Source organism: Conger conger, chromosome 1, assembly GCF_963514075.1.
Source record: "Conger conger chromosome 1, fConCon1.1, whole genome shotgun sequence".
In the NCBI taxonomy this organism is placed as follows: Eukaryota; Metazoa; Chordata; class Actinopteri; order Anguilliformes; family Congridae; genus Conger; species Conger conger.
The window spans coordinates 58615993-58632200 of record NC_083760.1 but is presented as its reverse complement, the minus strand read 5'-3'; positions in this window follow the sequence as shown (position 1 = coordinate 58632200).

The window sequence follows — 16208 nt, the reverse complement described above, 5'->3', positions numbered from 1 at the left end:
CAATTCCTTAAGCACACAGTCAACCAATATGATATGTAAATCCTGCCTTGTTTAATGCATGAGATAAGTCTTCTGCCAGATGTCCTGCATACACAGTATATGAATCCTGCACCATATACACACTCACTAGTTCTGTGCTACACACACACACACACACACACACACACTGGTCCTGGCCAAAGCCCTACCCCGAGAGCAGATACAGTACTGGAATCAACTAGACCCAGAGCTCTGTGGCACAGTCTGGGTCACTCTGATCTTTCACTATGGTTACATAGCCAGCACAATGAACAGATGCCAACTCCAACAATCAACAATGCATGATTCCATAGTAATAAAAACGTACTGCTTACAGCAATAGGGCTCTGTTCCTTGAGTGCTTAGAGAAATCGGATGATTTCCGTGTGGTACCTCAAAGAGTTAATGGACAATGTTATTATTATTTAATATTCATTTAATATATTAGATAATCAGTAATGAAGATTGTCTTACATATCCAGATGGTCATCTTCTGTGTTTCTTTCCAGCCTTGGTACCCCCTTGCTCTATAAGGTATTGTTCTTAGCAGGAATTTCCAGGGCTATATTAGAGTTTATGAATATTAACGGAGTAACGTGGTGGTTGGTCACACTTTCTAGATTTTTATATGCAATTTGCACAAGAGGGGATTAAATAAACATGTTGAAAGTATTAAATACATCCGTTCTTTAGTTTTGGATAAGTAAGAATTTTAAATTTATCGTCCTATTTTCAACCAGTTAAGAATGTTCTCTTCATGTGCGTCACACAAGGACACTCCCATTATCCCTCCCCTATAACTCGTGACCCACAGTTTGCGTCGCTGGCCTACCGGAAAGTGAAGGCATGCCATAGCCAATTGACAGTTCTCATTACAACGCCCATACAGTTTGGTTGAACTTTTATAGTGGGAAATTTAGGCTTAGAAAAATAAGTTTTCAAATACATTTAAATGACAGAATAATAACAAGACTATGCAAAGGTGTGTTATTGTTGCCTGAAGACAACTGGCAAATGTCACATTCAACCACCATGTTACTCCTTTAATGAATACGACGCATCGATTTGGAGCACTTCAGCGTCTATGGTTTGAATTTGTCTATGAATTTTCAGAGTCAAGAATATGGAAAGTATTTGAAATAGGGTGACAGACTTAATTAGAACATCTGAGCAAGAACATGAGCCACCAGGCCAAGCAAAAACATGTTTTCAGTTTAGAAAAACATTGTCTACATAAAACCCACATTGTTGGCCCACATTGTTTTTATGGGATCCTTGGTTAATTCCCACATGTCTCTTGGGAGAATATGCCTGGTCCCCCAGGCAGAGTTACATATGGCCAACCGTCCAATTAGCTATCGGAGAAACGAGCTCAGGAGGCGGGTTATTTACCAGGCAAGATCTTGGCAGGGACAGTCTTTACTGATGTTTTCCTTGCTCACTGTTTATGTGGGCATATTATTGCTTGTGGGTGAACTCTAGCACAAATAAATAAGCACCACAATCCCAGCATCAAAAGTAAACGAGAGTTTCTCTCACAGATCATTGCACAGGCATGACTTTACTGAACGGGTTAGTGAGTTTAAACGAGAAATACTTTTTTTATACAATGGGGACCAAAGGTCTTAGCTGTAGTCTTGGTTGTTTTCAGTATTCTTCAAGGAGTATTGCAATTATGATACACCAATTACATTTCTTATTCAAGAATACATTATTGAGGTCAAAGGGGGCTTATTATGATGACTGTATGTTTAGAACAGCATTCCATGTGTATTTTCCTAGTTCTGGATGTGATGCTTTAACTTGCGGTAGAACCTATGCACTTGTAAGTCGCTTTGGATTAAAAGCGTCTGCCAAATGACAAAAAGGTAAAAAAATGTAATGTTATTAGGATAGCATTCACAGTGGAAGATGAAGTCTTGCATAAGCTGGTGGGAACAATTAATATGCATACATTTGCTCTTACTTTCAGATGAGCTTCCAGGATAAAAAGCTTGCAGTTATGCATGTGGGCTTTTACTATTGGGTTGACATGTCTTTTTGAATAACTTTCTGCAGAACCAATCAGTTCTAAATGAGGATGCGAGAGATGTGATCTGTGATTAAAACGGGCTTTGAGCGGGCAGGCATGCTCTGCCCCTGTGTAAACTAACAGAGCGGCGTGTGCTGGACTTTAAACTGTTAGTTTAGCGGCAGCAGACTGCCTCAGCGTTCTGTAGTTTGCTCTTTACCGACTCGTTTCATTTGCTCATTAACCCTGCTTGTGCTGACTCTCTATACCTACCACAGTCCTGCCCAACGGTTTGTCGAAATTCAGCACACTTACCTATTAGATGCAAATGTCTGGGAACATGTCCAAAAGACATCGGAGCAATAGGGTGGATCCCCATTAAATTCCATGGGCCAAAAGTGATATATGTAATATTATACCATTGCTCTGGCTTACATTAACACTTGTGACAGGTGTTGAATTCCATAACTGAGATTCTCAGCTTTTAGACACGTTATTCCGCGTATTACAGGCTGAAATTCAACAAAAGTGGAAAACTTATGAAAACTACTCAGTATATCTCACAGAATATTTCCCAATACACTGTAATGTCTATGACCTGAAATTACCTTTTACATCACTCTGCATCTCACACTAACCGCAACTGGAAGTGTGAGAAATTCCAGAATTCATATCTCAGTCTCATGACTCCCTCTCTGGCATACAATACAATAAGTACAGATACAGATACTGCCACTTTTCCATCTTATACTACATTGTGCCGCTTTTTGCATTATGTTTCGATACTCAGTAAATATATATTGTGTTACCAACAAAGATATACCAAACTTGATTTACTGGTTCATCATTCATAATGCTATTGTGGGGGGAGATTTTCCACCTCTGGAAATCAATAATGCAATACATATTATACATGTTGTGCGTGAAAATCCCAGGAGATCAGCAGTTACAGAAATACTCAAACAGCCCGTCGGGCACCAACAATCATTTTTACCCATTCTGATTAACTGAAGCTCCTGACCCATATCTGCATGATTGTAAGCATTGCACTGCTGCCACACAATTGGCTGATTAGATAACCACATGAATAAGTAAGTGCTCAATGAATGTATATTGTGTGATATTGTATTTCACTCTAATGCCACTTGTCCCGTGGTATCAAAAATGTATTGGTAAGAATATTTGTCATGGAATAAGAGGCTTATTGACAAACAAAAAAGGAAGAAGAGATGGTGAGAGAGTGAGAAGAAAAAGAAGAAGATAAGCCTGGCTGGCAGTGTCTTGAGAATTCGACACTGTGTGGCCATTGACCTCTGATCAGGCAGTGGAAACTGCCATCCATGATGTCAGCTTCTCACCTGACCGTCTTATCACATCCAATCTCAGGTGTCAGATGGACACATCCTCACGTAACTTCTGAGATTGTGTGAGAATGTGCGCTGGAGAGAATCACCATGCGGGTGTGTTTGTGAATGTGTGTTCAGTATGTTGGGCATGCATGCGTGTGGGTGCGTGTGCATTGTTTGGGTGCATGTGTGCATATGCTTGTGTCTGTGAATGGGTGTTTATATTTGTCTGCAGTTGTAAATTCCTCAGGTGGAAGCAAGTCTGGACTTGTGGTAGGTACACATTCCGCGTGTCAGGAATCAGGAAACAAACCTTTGGGAATTTCCACACACCAGGACAGGAATCTGGTGGGACAAGAGTGACTGATGTAAAGAAATACTTAATGATGATGATGATAATGAATTGCGGCATTATGGCTAAATTAGCTCCAGAGATTAATTTGGTCCCCAGTGGTTCTGTTCTAGCTGGGGCCACCTTCGGGGACAGAGTCTGGCCTTTGCTCTAGCCTGGATCCAGTTCCTGTTTTATAATGTGGGCTGGACTTTGTGCCATCAGGGTTTCGAGTTAATTCTCAATCGAACACTTTCAAAATCCCCGCTGACCTCTCTCTCCGTGCAGAGAATTCTCATTACCCACACGCTCTCTGCTTTATTTACCCAGCAGGCCTTATCCAGAACGGACCCACAAGGCAAGCAAAACCCACATTTCGCAGATTGTGTAACCTGTTCACGCACAGGCTAACAGGAGTATCTACTCAGCACAAAGGCAGACCGTTTTCCTCACTCACCTGCTATAGCTTCACTTCATCCAGTGTTCTCATTGGATTTCTACACCATCATTGACCACCACTGTGTACACTTGGACATCTCAGAGTATTTCCTCTAAGAACGTGTTGCAATTTGACCGCATTCCTCATATCCCCACTCTGTGATTGAAACTCATGATCCGGCCCTTCATTTTGAGATGAAATACATTTGTCTGAAGATGGCAAAAAAAAGTTTTTCTCTTTTTATTGCGTATCACGATGACAGATATGTCTATTACTGAGCAAGGAATCCCATGTGACATATACATAAAAATACATGTTTGTCTGCATAAACCGCATGTGACAAATAGTTCTTATCTTCATTGGTTGACTGCTTCCTTTGAAGATAATCCCATAATGGTTAGGAGACATCTTTTGTAAACATCTGAAAGAAAAGCAGGGTTTCCGACAGAAGCAGCTTATGAGGGGGAAGGTTAGGACAATTCCCAGAGCCCTGACGGACAGGGGCCCTTAAAAATCAGAGAATTTCTGGAGTGGTGGGACCCAATGTGAGATCGTTTCACTGGGCACAATATACCTTGTGACACCCTTGCACTCTGGCTACATTAATGATAATATAAACATATTTACTTAGAAGTAATTATATTTTAGAATCGTTCAAGATGTTTGTCAAAAACCTGTCTCTTAATCTATTGTAAGTGTTCACTGTATCAAAACCACTATTGTGCATTGTTCTGGTATTACTATAATGCTATTTTACAATTTGTATTTCCTATTTATTACTTTTATTGAGTTTTTCATTTGTTTATACATTTTTTATATCCAATTTGGGCTGCAAAGCTGCATGCTGTTGCATAAATAAGGTTATTATTGTCACTGTTATTGCTATTGATATTGTTATTATATAACAAACATCAACAACTATCTGTGAGAAGCAGGGTTACGGTGAAGGGCTTCATCATTCCTGGTCTCCGGTGTTAAGCAGCTGGAATTGTCGAGAGAACTGCTAGTCATAAGCCCTCAGGGATCAGCAGGTGGCTTTTTTCCCATGCTGGAAGCCCCACCCTTTTGCCACCTTTCCGTGAAAGGATGTGTTGGAATTTGACTTCCTGCTGAGCAAGTAGGCCATTTTTTGGCATCTTATCAAGTTCCGTTCTGAAACTCTCTGTTTGTAAGGTGAGTTTATGGCATTCATTACTATGCCTTTTCCACAGACCCCAACCCCTGCCTGTCCACCCAAATGCCCACCATAGACAGAGGAATGAGAGCCAGCTGTCGCCACACCTCTCCGTTGGGAGACATTAAGATGGTTTTAGTGCAGCAAACGGTTCAGCCCTATAGTAATTAGCCATTGGTAATTGCTGATGATGAGATGAAATAAGGCTTCCTAAGGCATTTATTTGGGAGATTAGAGTCAAGGTCAAAGTGGGCTCGGATTAAAACATTCCAAACGTGTTTTGTTAAAATGACTATTTGTGGCTGTTTAAATCGTTTACATGTGATTACCTCTGCTTCACCAAGCATGACAAATCATGACGCTGAGCTCTGCAGACATTGCTACCTGTGGAAGAGAATTAATGTGTGTGAGTGTGTCTGTGTGTGTGTGGATTGGTATGTGTGTGCAAGTGTGTATGCCATCTGTATGATGATGATGTATGTGTATGGGCAGAAATAAATAGATAAGGAAACATATTATAAACAAACTAAGGCAGGAATATCTTTGTTATGGCAACACAATACAACAAATAGCTTCACCATTGCATTCAATATCAATCTTACCATATCAGCAACAAAAACTAAATTACACTCATAGTGATGCAATCAAACTGTAAATGTTGCATGTTTTAGAAATTACCACAATATCACAAAGATCTATCACCACCCGTCAGATTGAAACTCATTCCAGGAAATATTTAACAGGCACCCCTTCCTGGATTTGTTGCTTCTCTACCTATAAATCACTGATATCTGTCACACGTAGGGGGTATTTCCTATCATCTACTACTCTCTGCTACCTTCTTACAGTCCGGGAATGAACAAGGCTTACATTGCTCTCAGGCTATTTTTCAGAGGGGTTAAAGTAAAAACAGAACCGACAAGTATTTTTCCTTTTAATATCTTAGGTATAAAGAGTGCATACTGGTATCATATTGTAGTGTTTGGGTGCTCTGTTGGCTGGAGAAGTATCATTCTTTCCGATCTTCATCATTCTACATCAGATTTTTGGGAATTCCCTAGATTTGCTTAAAATTGCCAGATTTTAAGCAAGGCTTCCTTTGTAAAACTTTGGAAATGATTCACCATAAATAAATATTTGACTTTAAATTCAAAGTTACCCTATTCATTCCCCTTTAATTCGGCACCTTGATGAAATTAATAGTTTAAAAGCACAAACTATATATGGTGGATAATAGATTGATAAGATTGAGTACTAACGTCAAACAGTCTGTTTTCTTTGATTTTTCATGTTTAGGTTAGCTATAGAGGGACTATTGCCATTGGCTACTGTACTGTACAGCAAGCCTTAGTTTGAACATTTTAGAGGCCTACTCACTCATTTTGGTTACTAATTGACAAAAATGATGTGGATGTCAACTTGGTCCTTGGTGGATCATGGTACTTTGTAGTTTTCTATGTCTTCTACAGGGTTTTGATAACCTGGGCAACAACTTTGCTTAGTTTTTTTTCTTTTGAGTTTGCATAAGGCTACTGTGGCAATGTCAAGTACATCTAGTTACTATAGGCATGGTTTATTTAGCAAAACTTTAGCTAACCATTCCTTTCAACATCTTATCCAACGAGTGAGTGATGACTTCATTTCTATGGTGATGAGCTGCTTGAGGACTCCAAAAATGCTCAGTTATCAAAAACAAAGAAGACAAATTAAATATCTCAGTTATCAAAAACAAAGAAGACGAATGAAATATGGATGACAGTTATTGTGTGCATGGGTACATCGCTTAGTTAAAATAGCATGTCTGTAGCTGGATCTTCTTTTTCTAAGGCAAAAAATTTGGAAATACATCAGATATTTAAAAGTCAGAAACCATTTGATATTAAAACTCTCTTTTATCAATTTATTATTCTCCATAGTGTGCTCCTGAATTATTGGCACCCCTCACTGGCAAAGCACAAAAAATAAAACAGCATGGACATCTGGAATTAAAACAGCCCCAAAACATCACTGACCCAACGTAAGATTTCACCATGTGTATGACGCGTGTCTCTTTTTATGCATCTCTGTTTAATGCCAAATATACCAATACTGTGTCTGACCTAAATGTTCAATTTGGTCTCCTTTGTTCAATCATACTTTAAATGACCAAGTGAGACCAAGTGAGACCAAAATGTAGTAAATGCAATGTAATATAATGTAGTGTAATGACTTGATTTCAGTCTTTTTGTATATGAGTTCTCGTATGAGTAGGATATTTAGAGATTAAAACTGAATAAAGGTTTCTATTGCAAAACCAGAATTAATATTTTGTATGTATGTAGTTTTGCAACATAGCCAAGGTCTTTTTCAATGACATATTTACAGAGCTTAGTTGAGATTGTTTGGTTTTTGAGCATGACATAACAATGGTAAATAATGACTGATAAACACATACAACTGATAACGGAAATTCACATTCCTGGGATTAGCAGACTGCTATTTTCATCGGAAAAATGAATGAAAATGGTTTTCTTTCTGTTCATTTATCAAACTGGTTAGCTCATCACAGCCAGAGATGACCTGCATCTGTTTTACATATCGTTGGTCTCTCCTCTTGTAGATCCCCTAAATGGAAATTATAATCAGTATTCAGACATCAGGAAATGTTTGAAAATGGGCAGACTAAACTGATTCTCCATTTCTCAAATGCACTCAGTCTCGGTCTACCATCCATTCAGTCCTCTCTGAATCTCCACAGCCATGGTCATTGGGCAGAGCCAGGGCCCACATGACCTGGTCAAAGCCAAGGTGACACTCCAAGCACCGGCAGGTGTGCTGTCTGAGTGGTTAGAGACTGGTCAAGGGTAACAACTGACGCAAATTTGCATTCCAGTGTCATTTTACAGCCATTCACTTGGCGAGGAGAGCTAGTTTGTTTATTGGCTCATATCCCTGATCTAGAGTAAACTTTCCTCTTCTCCTCTCATAGTTTATCTGTTGGCTTGGTCTTCACAGAATTAATGGATTTGCCCGGGAGCCTCAGTCACAGAATGGCAGTAACACTGAGTAGCTTGTTACTGAATAACTTGTAGAAGCCTGTTCTGATTTCTCTCATTTCGCTTAATTCCCACACTTACTCACTGAACCGGTAACACACACAATCCTGTACAGGGCTGATTATTTAACTGCCTGTTTAAAAATCCCTTGCTGCGATGTGTGTTCGTACTGTATAAACGGAAATGTTTTTCTTACTGCCTCTGTCGCCAAGGTCATCCAGATAACACAAATGAGATCTGGCCCCCACGGAGAGAGTGGTTTTGTGGTCCTCGAGAAAGCCACAATTTACTGTGGTTTTGTTATCACTGTTGCAATTTGTTGCTCTGTTTTCATCTTTTTTTAAATTCCAACATCTGGGCTCCTTCAATGCTAAAACCAGTCATGACATGATGGACATGAATTTCACCTTTTTGCCTGTTGGCTCACTGCGGTTTTTTCAAGTCGTTATATTGGGATGGTGTTTTGTGATATTGCGATTATAGGTTTCTTTTCATAAGGTCAGGTTGTAACAGTGTGGTTTGAAGTATTCTGGGTATGTTTTGTGTTGGCAGAGGGTGGAGTGGAGAAGGTGCAATTTTGACTGGAGTGGAGTACAGTGTGTTTAGTTCTGGGGGAGGCGGGTGGAGGGGGGGAGGTGTAGATGTTAGTTAGTGGGGTTTAGTCTGATTAGGCTTGGAGGATGGTGGAACAGTGTAATTTAAGACAAAAAGCCAGCTGCTGCCGATCTTCTTAGTGCATTATGCTTTTTGTCCCATGAAACAAATATTTACAACTCCATTTCCTCTCTAAGAAATCTGTAGGATTTAGAACCAATCCAGAAGATGTCTGTGGTGTACCAGATCCCACTGCATGTGGAAATACCTAGTGTTGTGCACTGTGAATACTACTGCGTTGTAAAAAATCACCGCGTTCAAAGAAGCCCTGCACTGTGAGAAGCAATGCACTCTAAAAATCACAAGCCTTCTTCACCAATTAATTCAGGAGGATCCCTTCACTTCAGACAAAACATTTTGAGATTCTAAGCCCAATATACACCTCCCGCGTGGAGAGTACTCCTGCCGCTGCACGTTTGATGGGGTTCGGTTGGAATTTTACAGTCAAACCCATATTTACAGCAGTTGAGCTTTTAAAAGTGAATTGTTTGAGGACAGAATGCAATATACACATAGATTACACAGCTGCAAAATGAGCAGTGATTCAGCACTGCCTGTGCAGCTGCCGGTATTCAGTAAAATGTTGGTGCAGCTACAGAGATTCAAGACAATATTGGTGCAGCTGCAGAAGACCACGATAAGCATAAGAGTCTTCCCTGGCCCTCTTGTACTGAACTGTTAGGGTGTGACTCCACTTATCCTTTCTTTCTGTCCGTTTTTCTCTCGCCAATTTGGTAACTCATTTCAAATTCAAATAGGTTTTTATTTGACCAGTAACCGGTAAGACCATAGATTGTGACATAAAAACCACAGACAGCTTGACAATGGGAACATGCAACCCAAGCAACTGGGCAACAAAAGCTGCGAGAGAAATATTGCCCGTGGGTTATCTTTTTGAGGAAGCCATTGTGAGGCTGAATGATAAGAAAGGAAAACTCAGAGACACAGGTCAAACAATGGGCTTATCAAAACATCATTAATAAGAAAGCTGGTGTATGTTTGGGATCATTGCCTTGCTGTGGAATAAAGCTTCATCCAATGGGTTTGGAGGCATTTGACTGAACTTGAGCAGATAAGCTGCTTCTGTACACTTTGGAATTCATTCTGCTGCTGCTATCAGCAGTTACATTATCACTAAAAGTAAGTGAGCCAGAACCTGTGGCAGCCATACATGCTCAAACTGTAACACCCCCACCACCATGTTTCATAGATGGAGGTGGGTGCTCTGGTTCTTGGGCAGTTCCTTTTAGCCTCCACACATTGTTCTTGGCACCACTCTGATACAAGTTTATCTTGATCTCATCTGTCCACATGACCTTTTTCCAAATCTCTGCGGGCACTTTTAAGTACTACTTAGCAAACTGTAACCTGGCCATCCTAGCGGTTTGAATCTTGCAGTATACCCTCTGTAAATATGTAAATATATGAAGTCTTCTGTGGAGAGGTGTCACTGACGTATCCATGCCTGCCTCCTGAAGAGTGTTTCTGATCTATCAGACAGGTGTTTTGGGGTTTTTATACATTATGGCGAGATTTCTTCAGTCATCAACATTAGAGGTCTTCCTTGGCCTACCAGCCCCTTTGCAATTACTGGGCTCACCAGTGTTCATTTTTTATTTCAAATACAATATGCTGTTGTACAGAGCCAAGAGAACAAAAAAACACCCCTCTGCCAAGGTTCTTTCTCACTCTCACTAATTCCATTCTCTCTCTCTGTGTAATGAGAGATAGGGTCCTGCACTCCTTGACACTGTCACTCAGCTCTCCTGCCTAGCTAAATTTAGACTAGTCGTGCTGCAGACAGCCTTATTATAGACGCATGTGCCTCCTCACCTGGTGGAGGGAAAGAGCAATGCTCAAAGGACACTTCCTATGTGCGTGTGTGTGTGTGTCTGTGTGTGTGTTTGTGTTTTTATGTCTATCTGTATGTGTATCTGTCTTCGGTGGGGGTTGGGCTAAGGGGACATGATAGCCTAATTTATTTTTGGATCATCAACGGTCAGGGGCTGATTTGTTCTATGCACTAGGTCAGAGGTTTGGGGGGGTGTGTTAATGGTAAACCCGCCCTGCCCTCCCCCCGATTCTACCTCAGCTGTTTAGGTAACAGATACCGCCACACACTGAGACCTAGAGGGGGGTCACTCCAACCCTGATGTCACTTCGCCCCCCCCCCCTCAGCTAAATCCTCCTGACTCAACACAGAGCCAACATCTAAAAACTGACACATTGAGACAGACTTTAAAACACAGCCACACCAGGACACACTGAATACGCTGAATGCATTGAGCCCCCCCCCCCAAGACAAACTACGATGCATGGAGAGCCAGTGAAACAGTGTCACGGTTTTTAAAGAGCCTAATAAGTCAGAATAAAGACTACGCTGTCACAAATACTCACCGGCCATGAAGTGTACTAAAGGCTCACACACACACACACACAAACACACACACAAACACACACGCACACGCACACGCACACGCACATGCACATGCACAAACACACACACACACATACACATACACACACACACGCGCACACACGCACGCGCGCAAGCACACCACTATACACACACACACATACACACACACACACGTACACACACACACACACACACACACACATACACAAACACACACGCACACACACACACACACATACACAAACACACACGCACACATGCACGCACGCACGCACACCACCATACACACACACACATACACAAACACACACGTAATTACTACCCCTTTCACCCGAATCCTCCGAAGATTTGGCAATTCATTTTTGGCCACTGTAGGAGACATAAATCTCTGTTCTTAATTTCAAAACCATATATTCTACTATGCTGAAATAACACTCCCCTATTCAATAAAAATAAAGTCATATTCTTCAATATATTTCCAATGCAACAGGCTTTGCCATGCTTGCATTTTATCCAAAGATTGAAATACTTAAACATTTTTCTGTCAGGCCTCAGTAGGATATACAGGGTTGTTAGACAGCAGGGCTCTTTTGGGGAAAGAGAGCAGGCAGGAATCTGTGTGCCTGCTGGAAGGGTTGAAACTGAGAGGTTGTAATCTAATGAGCCCTAATAACATACTAATCATCAATTCTTACCATGATGCAGTCGCTAGAGTGGACTAAGTTAGGATTCATTTTCTGATGCACTTCCAAGCCTGGCTGACCTTGTAGGATAAGGATTCATGTGTTTCGTGTCGGAAAAAGAAACCTGCTGAGTGCTGCTCTGTCATTGGCTGGAAGACTGCTGATGATGTAATTATTATTTGAACAGGGCAGTGGTAGGACAGGAACTTTTCTCCTGACATCCAGCCTCTACAGCATGTGGCCTTAAACCATGATGCTTTGTGGAGTTGACGTGATTATTAAGCTTGACTTTTTCTGACAGTATTTGAGAACATAAAGTATTTCATGGTGAGCTGTGCATGTGTTTCTATCATGTCCTAAAATGGGTTGTGAATGAATGTGTTATAGTGTGAAGTGTGTTAATGTTTATTACAATTTCCATTAGTGTGTATCTGCATAATTAATGTGAGCACGTGAGCACTGCTTGCATGTGTGCATGAGTGTGTTTGTGTGTTGTAATTTGTGTACTTTTTGTGTACGTGTGCGTTTGGATGTGTGTCTATGCAGGGTGCTCCTCTGGGAATAAGCAGTTTAGGCCCACTCAGGAGGCCAGCGTTGGTGTGGGCCAACCCCTGGATGACCTCCAGGACATGTTTATGAAGTGTGAGGTCACCTTCTACGCACGGCGTTGGACTCGCACGCCCCGCGAGGTCTCTGGTCAGCTGACTAACAGAGTCTCTGACGTCCATTAAATAAGCAGGGCGTGCTACTCTCAGCCTGTCACAGGCCGGCCAGGGGAAGGTTGCTCATATATCACAGAGCCAAAATGAGACCTTTTCCCAAAAAGACATGGAGTGACACGCAATGAGCACGCAGCAAAGAGCCTTGTGCCATGTGAAGGCTGAGCAATGAAGCAAAACAGGAAAAAGGAGGGAGAAGAAAGTTTTGTTCATTGGGGCAGCTGGATCAGGTGCTTTGACCTCTGTGATTTGGAGGTGGTTGACGTGTTTGCCCGAGACTTGACCACGATGGGGTTCCATTTATAGCAAGTGCATGCCGGTGACTAGGGGGATCCATGTGGTGGGGAATTTAATATGGAAGTGATATTTTTCACTTGGCACAGAGAGGGAGATAGGAGTTAGTAGCAGAGCCAGGAAACCCCATCCCACCTCACTCTCCCTCCTTTCTTTGTGTGAGGATAATTCTCTCCTGCCCTCTCTCTCACTCTCTCTCTCTGTCTCTAAATCTCTCACAAACTCATGCTCTGTATGTCTCAACAATTCTTACATTTTATAGTTAGTATATTTAGAATAGACTCACTCACTCACAAGAAAATAAATGATCTCCCTTTTAAAGAACACCCCCATGCCTAGGTTTGGTCTTTCACTAATTACATTACAGACTCAATTAGATTTATTGCCACGACAACATTTGCTTTGCTAAAGCATGCACTCATCAAACAAAAGGAGAAATAACAGTAACCCCCTCCCCCTCTCTCCTCCACCCTCAGTACTTTCCTGTGCTTTTGACACTGTTTTCAGCAATGCTGATGTACACTCACTGAATACTTTACTAGGAACACCTGTACACCTACTTATTCATGCCATTATCTAATCAGCCAATTGTGTGGCAGCAGTGCAATGCATAAGATCATGCAGATCATGCACCATCAGAATGGGGGAAAATGTGATCTCATGGTTGTTGGTACCATATGTGCTGGTTTGAGTATTTCTGTGACTGATGATCTCCTGGGATTTTCAAGCACAAAAGTTTAGTCATGGTGTGAAAAAAACCAAAAACACCCAGTGAGTGGCAGTTCAGCAGACATAAATGCCTTGTTGATCAAAGAGGTCAATGGAGAATGGCCAGACAGGTTCAAGCTGGCAGAAAGGCTACGGTAACTCAAATAACCACCCTGTATAATTGTGGTGAGCAGAAAAGCATCTCAGACTGTATAACACATTGAACATTTAGGCGGATGGGCTACAACAGCAGAAGACCACATCGGTTCCCACTTCTGCCAGCCAAGGACAGAAAGCTGATGCTCACTAAAACTGTTGAAGACTGGAAAAACATAGCTTGGTCTGATGAATCTCTGCTGAGGCATGCAGATGGTATGGTCAGAATTTGGCCTTAGAAACAGCATGAATCCACGGACCCAACTTGCCTTGTGTCAACAGTCCAGGCTCTTGGCAGTGGTGTAATGGTGTGGGGAATGTTTTCTTGGCACACTTTGGACCCATTAATACCAATCAATCTTCCCTTGAATGCCACAGCCTATTTGAGTATTGTTGCTGACCGTGTGCATCCCTTCATGGCCACAATCTTCTCATGGCTACCTCCAGCATGACAATGCACCATGTTACAAAATAAAAGTAATCTCAAATTGGTTTCATGAACATTGCAAAGAGTTCAATGTCCTTCAGTGACCTTCCCAGTCATCTGAATCCAATAGAACACATTTGGGATGTGGTAGATTCACAGCATGAATGTGCAACTGACAAATCTGCAGAAATTGTGTGAAGCAATCATGTCAACATGGAACAGAATCTCAAAGGAATGTTTTCAACATCTTGTGGAATAAAGGCACAAAGAACTGAGGCTGTTTTGAGAGCAAAGGGAGGCCCTACCCAGTATTATTAAGGGGCCTCCCTTTCCTAATAAAGTGCTCAGTGAGTGTAGTTTTGAATACGCTTTACTACTAGCACACACAGTAGGAAACAGAAACCACACCATCACCAGTGAATCTCCAATCAGCACTGAGGTGTGGATGGAGTCACTATGGAGATATGAGGCCACACCCCCAGTATTGTGCTCCAAGATGATTTTTGTCTCAACAAGGAACATCTTTGACAAAATGACCACTATTAAGTGTGATATAGGATAAGAGGATCATATGAATCGTATGTAAATTAGAAATTGTACAGTGTAGTAAAAACTTTGTTCAACCTTGTCGTGTGTGTGTGTGTGTGAGAGAGAGAGGGTGCTTTCCAGTGCATTCTGTGATACCAAATGTGCAGGGGGTGAAACTGATACCATATCTCAGGGGTGGGGGTGGAAATTTCACCTCTTGCCAAGTTGCAGTAGTTTTCCAGTCCTAGGTACTGCCAAAATTAGTGTAATTTATCCACCCCTCCCTCAGTCTCTCTTCCACGAGATGTCCCTGGTCATTGCTGCCATTCCTGGTCAGAAGCCTCACCCACATTCTGGAGCAGACGGGAGCTGGTTGCACCTTGTTGGGTGAACACCTGGATGATATAGCTTTTGGGGTTAACTATAACAATATCTAGAGCCAGTTTCACAGACACAGATTAAGCCTAGTTTGTTTAAGTACAATGAACAAATGCCACTTCACTAATAATGAACAAAATGCCACTTCACTAATAATTAACAAATGCTGCGTCACAATTCATGAACAAATTCCTCTTCACTCATAATGAACAAATGCTGCTTCACTACTAATGAACAAATTCCTCTTCACTAATAATCATGAAGAAATGCTGCTTCATTAATAATAATAAGCAAATGACTGTTTACTAATAATGAACACATACCTCTTCAATTACAAGAGAAACTGAAATATTTCTCCTTTCTCCCTTTTGATTCCAAAAAGATAAGTAAACAGATAAGAATATGGGGTTCTGGTACATAAATAAAGTGAATGAACTAAAACAAACCTGCAGGGCAAGGCCATCATTAGGGCTAGTCAATAGGCTTTGCAATGACAAGCCCAAAAGCCCTGACACAGACCAAACAGTGATGGCTCTAGAGCATCAGAATTTCTAACTATAATGATTTTTCTGCCATGAGGTCTCTGCGAAATGGTAGGATCAGAAAATCAACCGGGAGTGCAGGTTACCGCACAAAAGAAACGCCGCCGTCACACCCTGATTGGCCAAGAGGGGAACGCACCAGACTGCTCTCAGTTATGAAGTAAGAGCCAATACTCACACCCTGAGCTGCAGGTGACTCAAATCACCCTCCCTATCAACCCAGTGGAAGTTTGCTTTGCTGCAAACTGAAATCAAAATTGAGGACAAAAATCCTGAAGTAAGAGAAAAAACTAAAATGACTTCCTAAAGGAACTACTACTCATACCAGAAAATGGGTGTCTGCTAC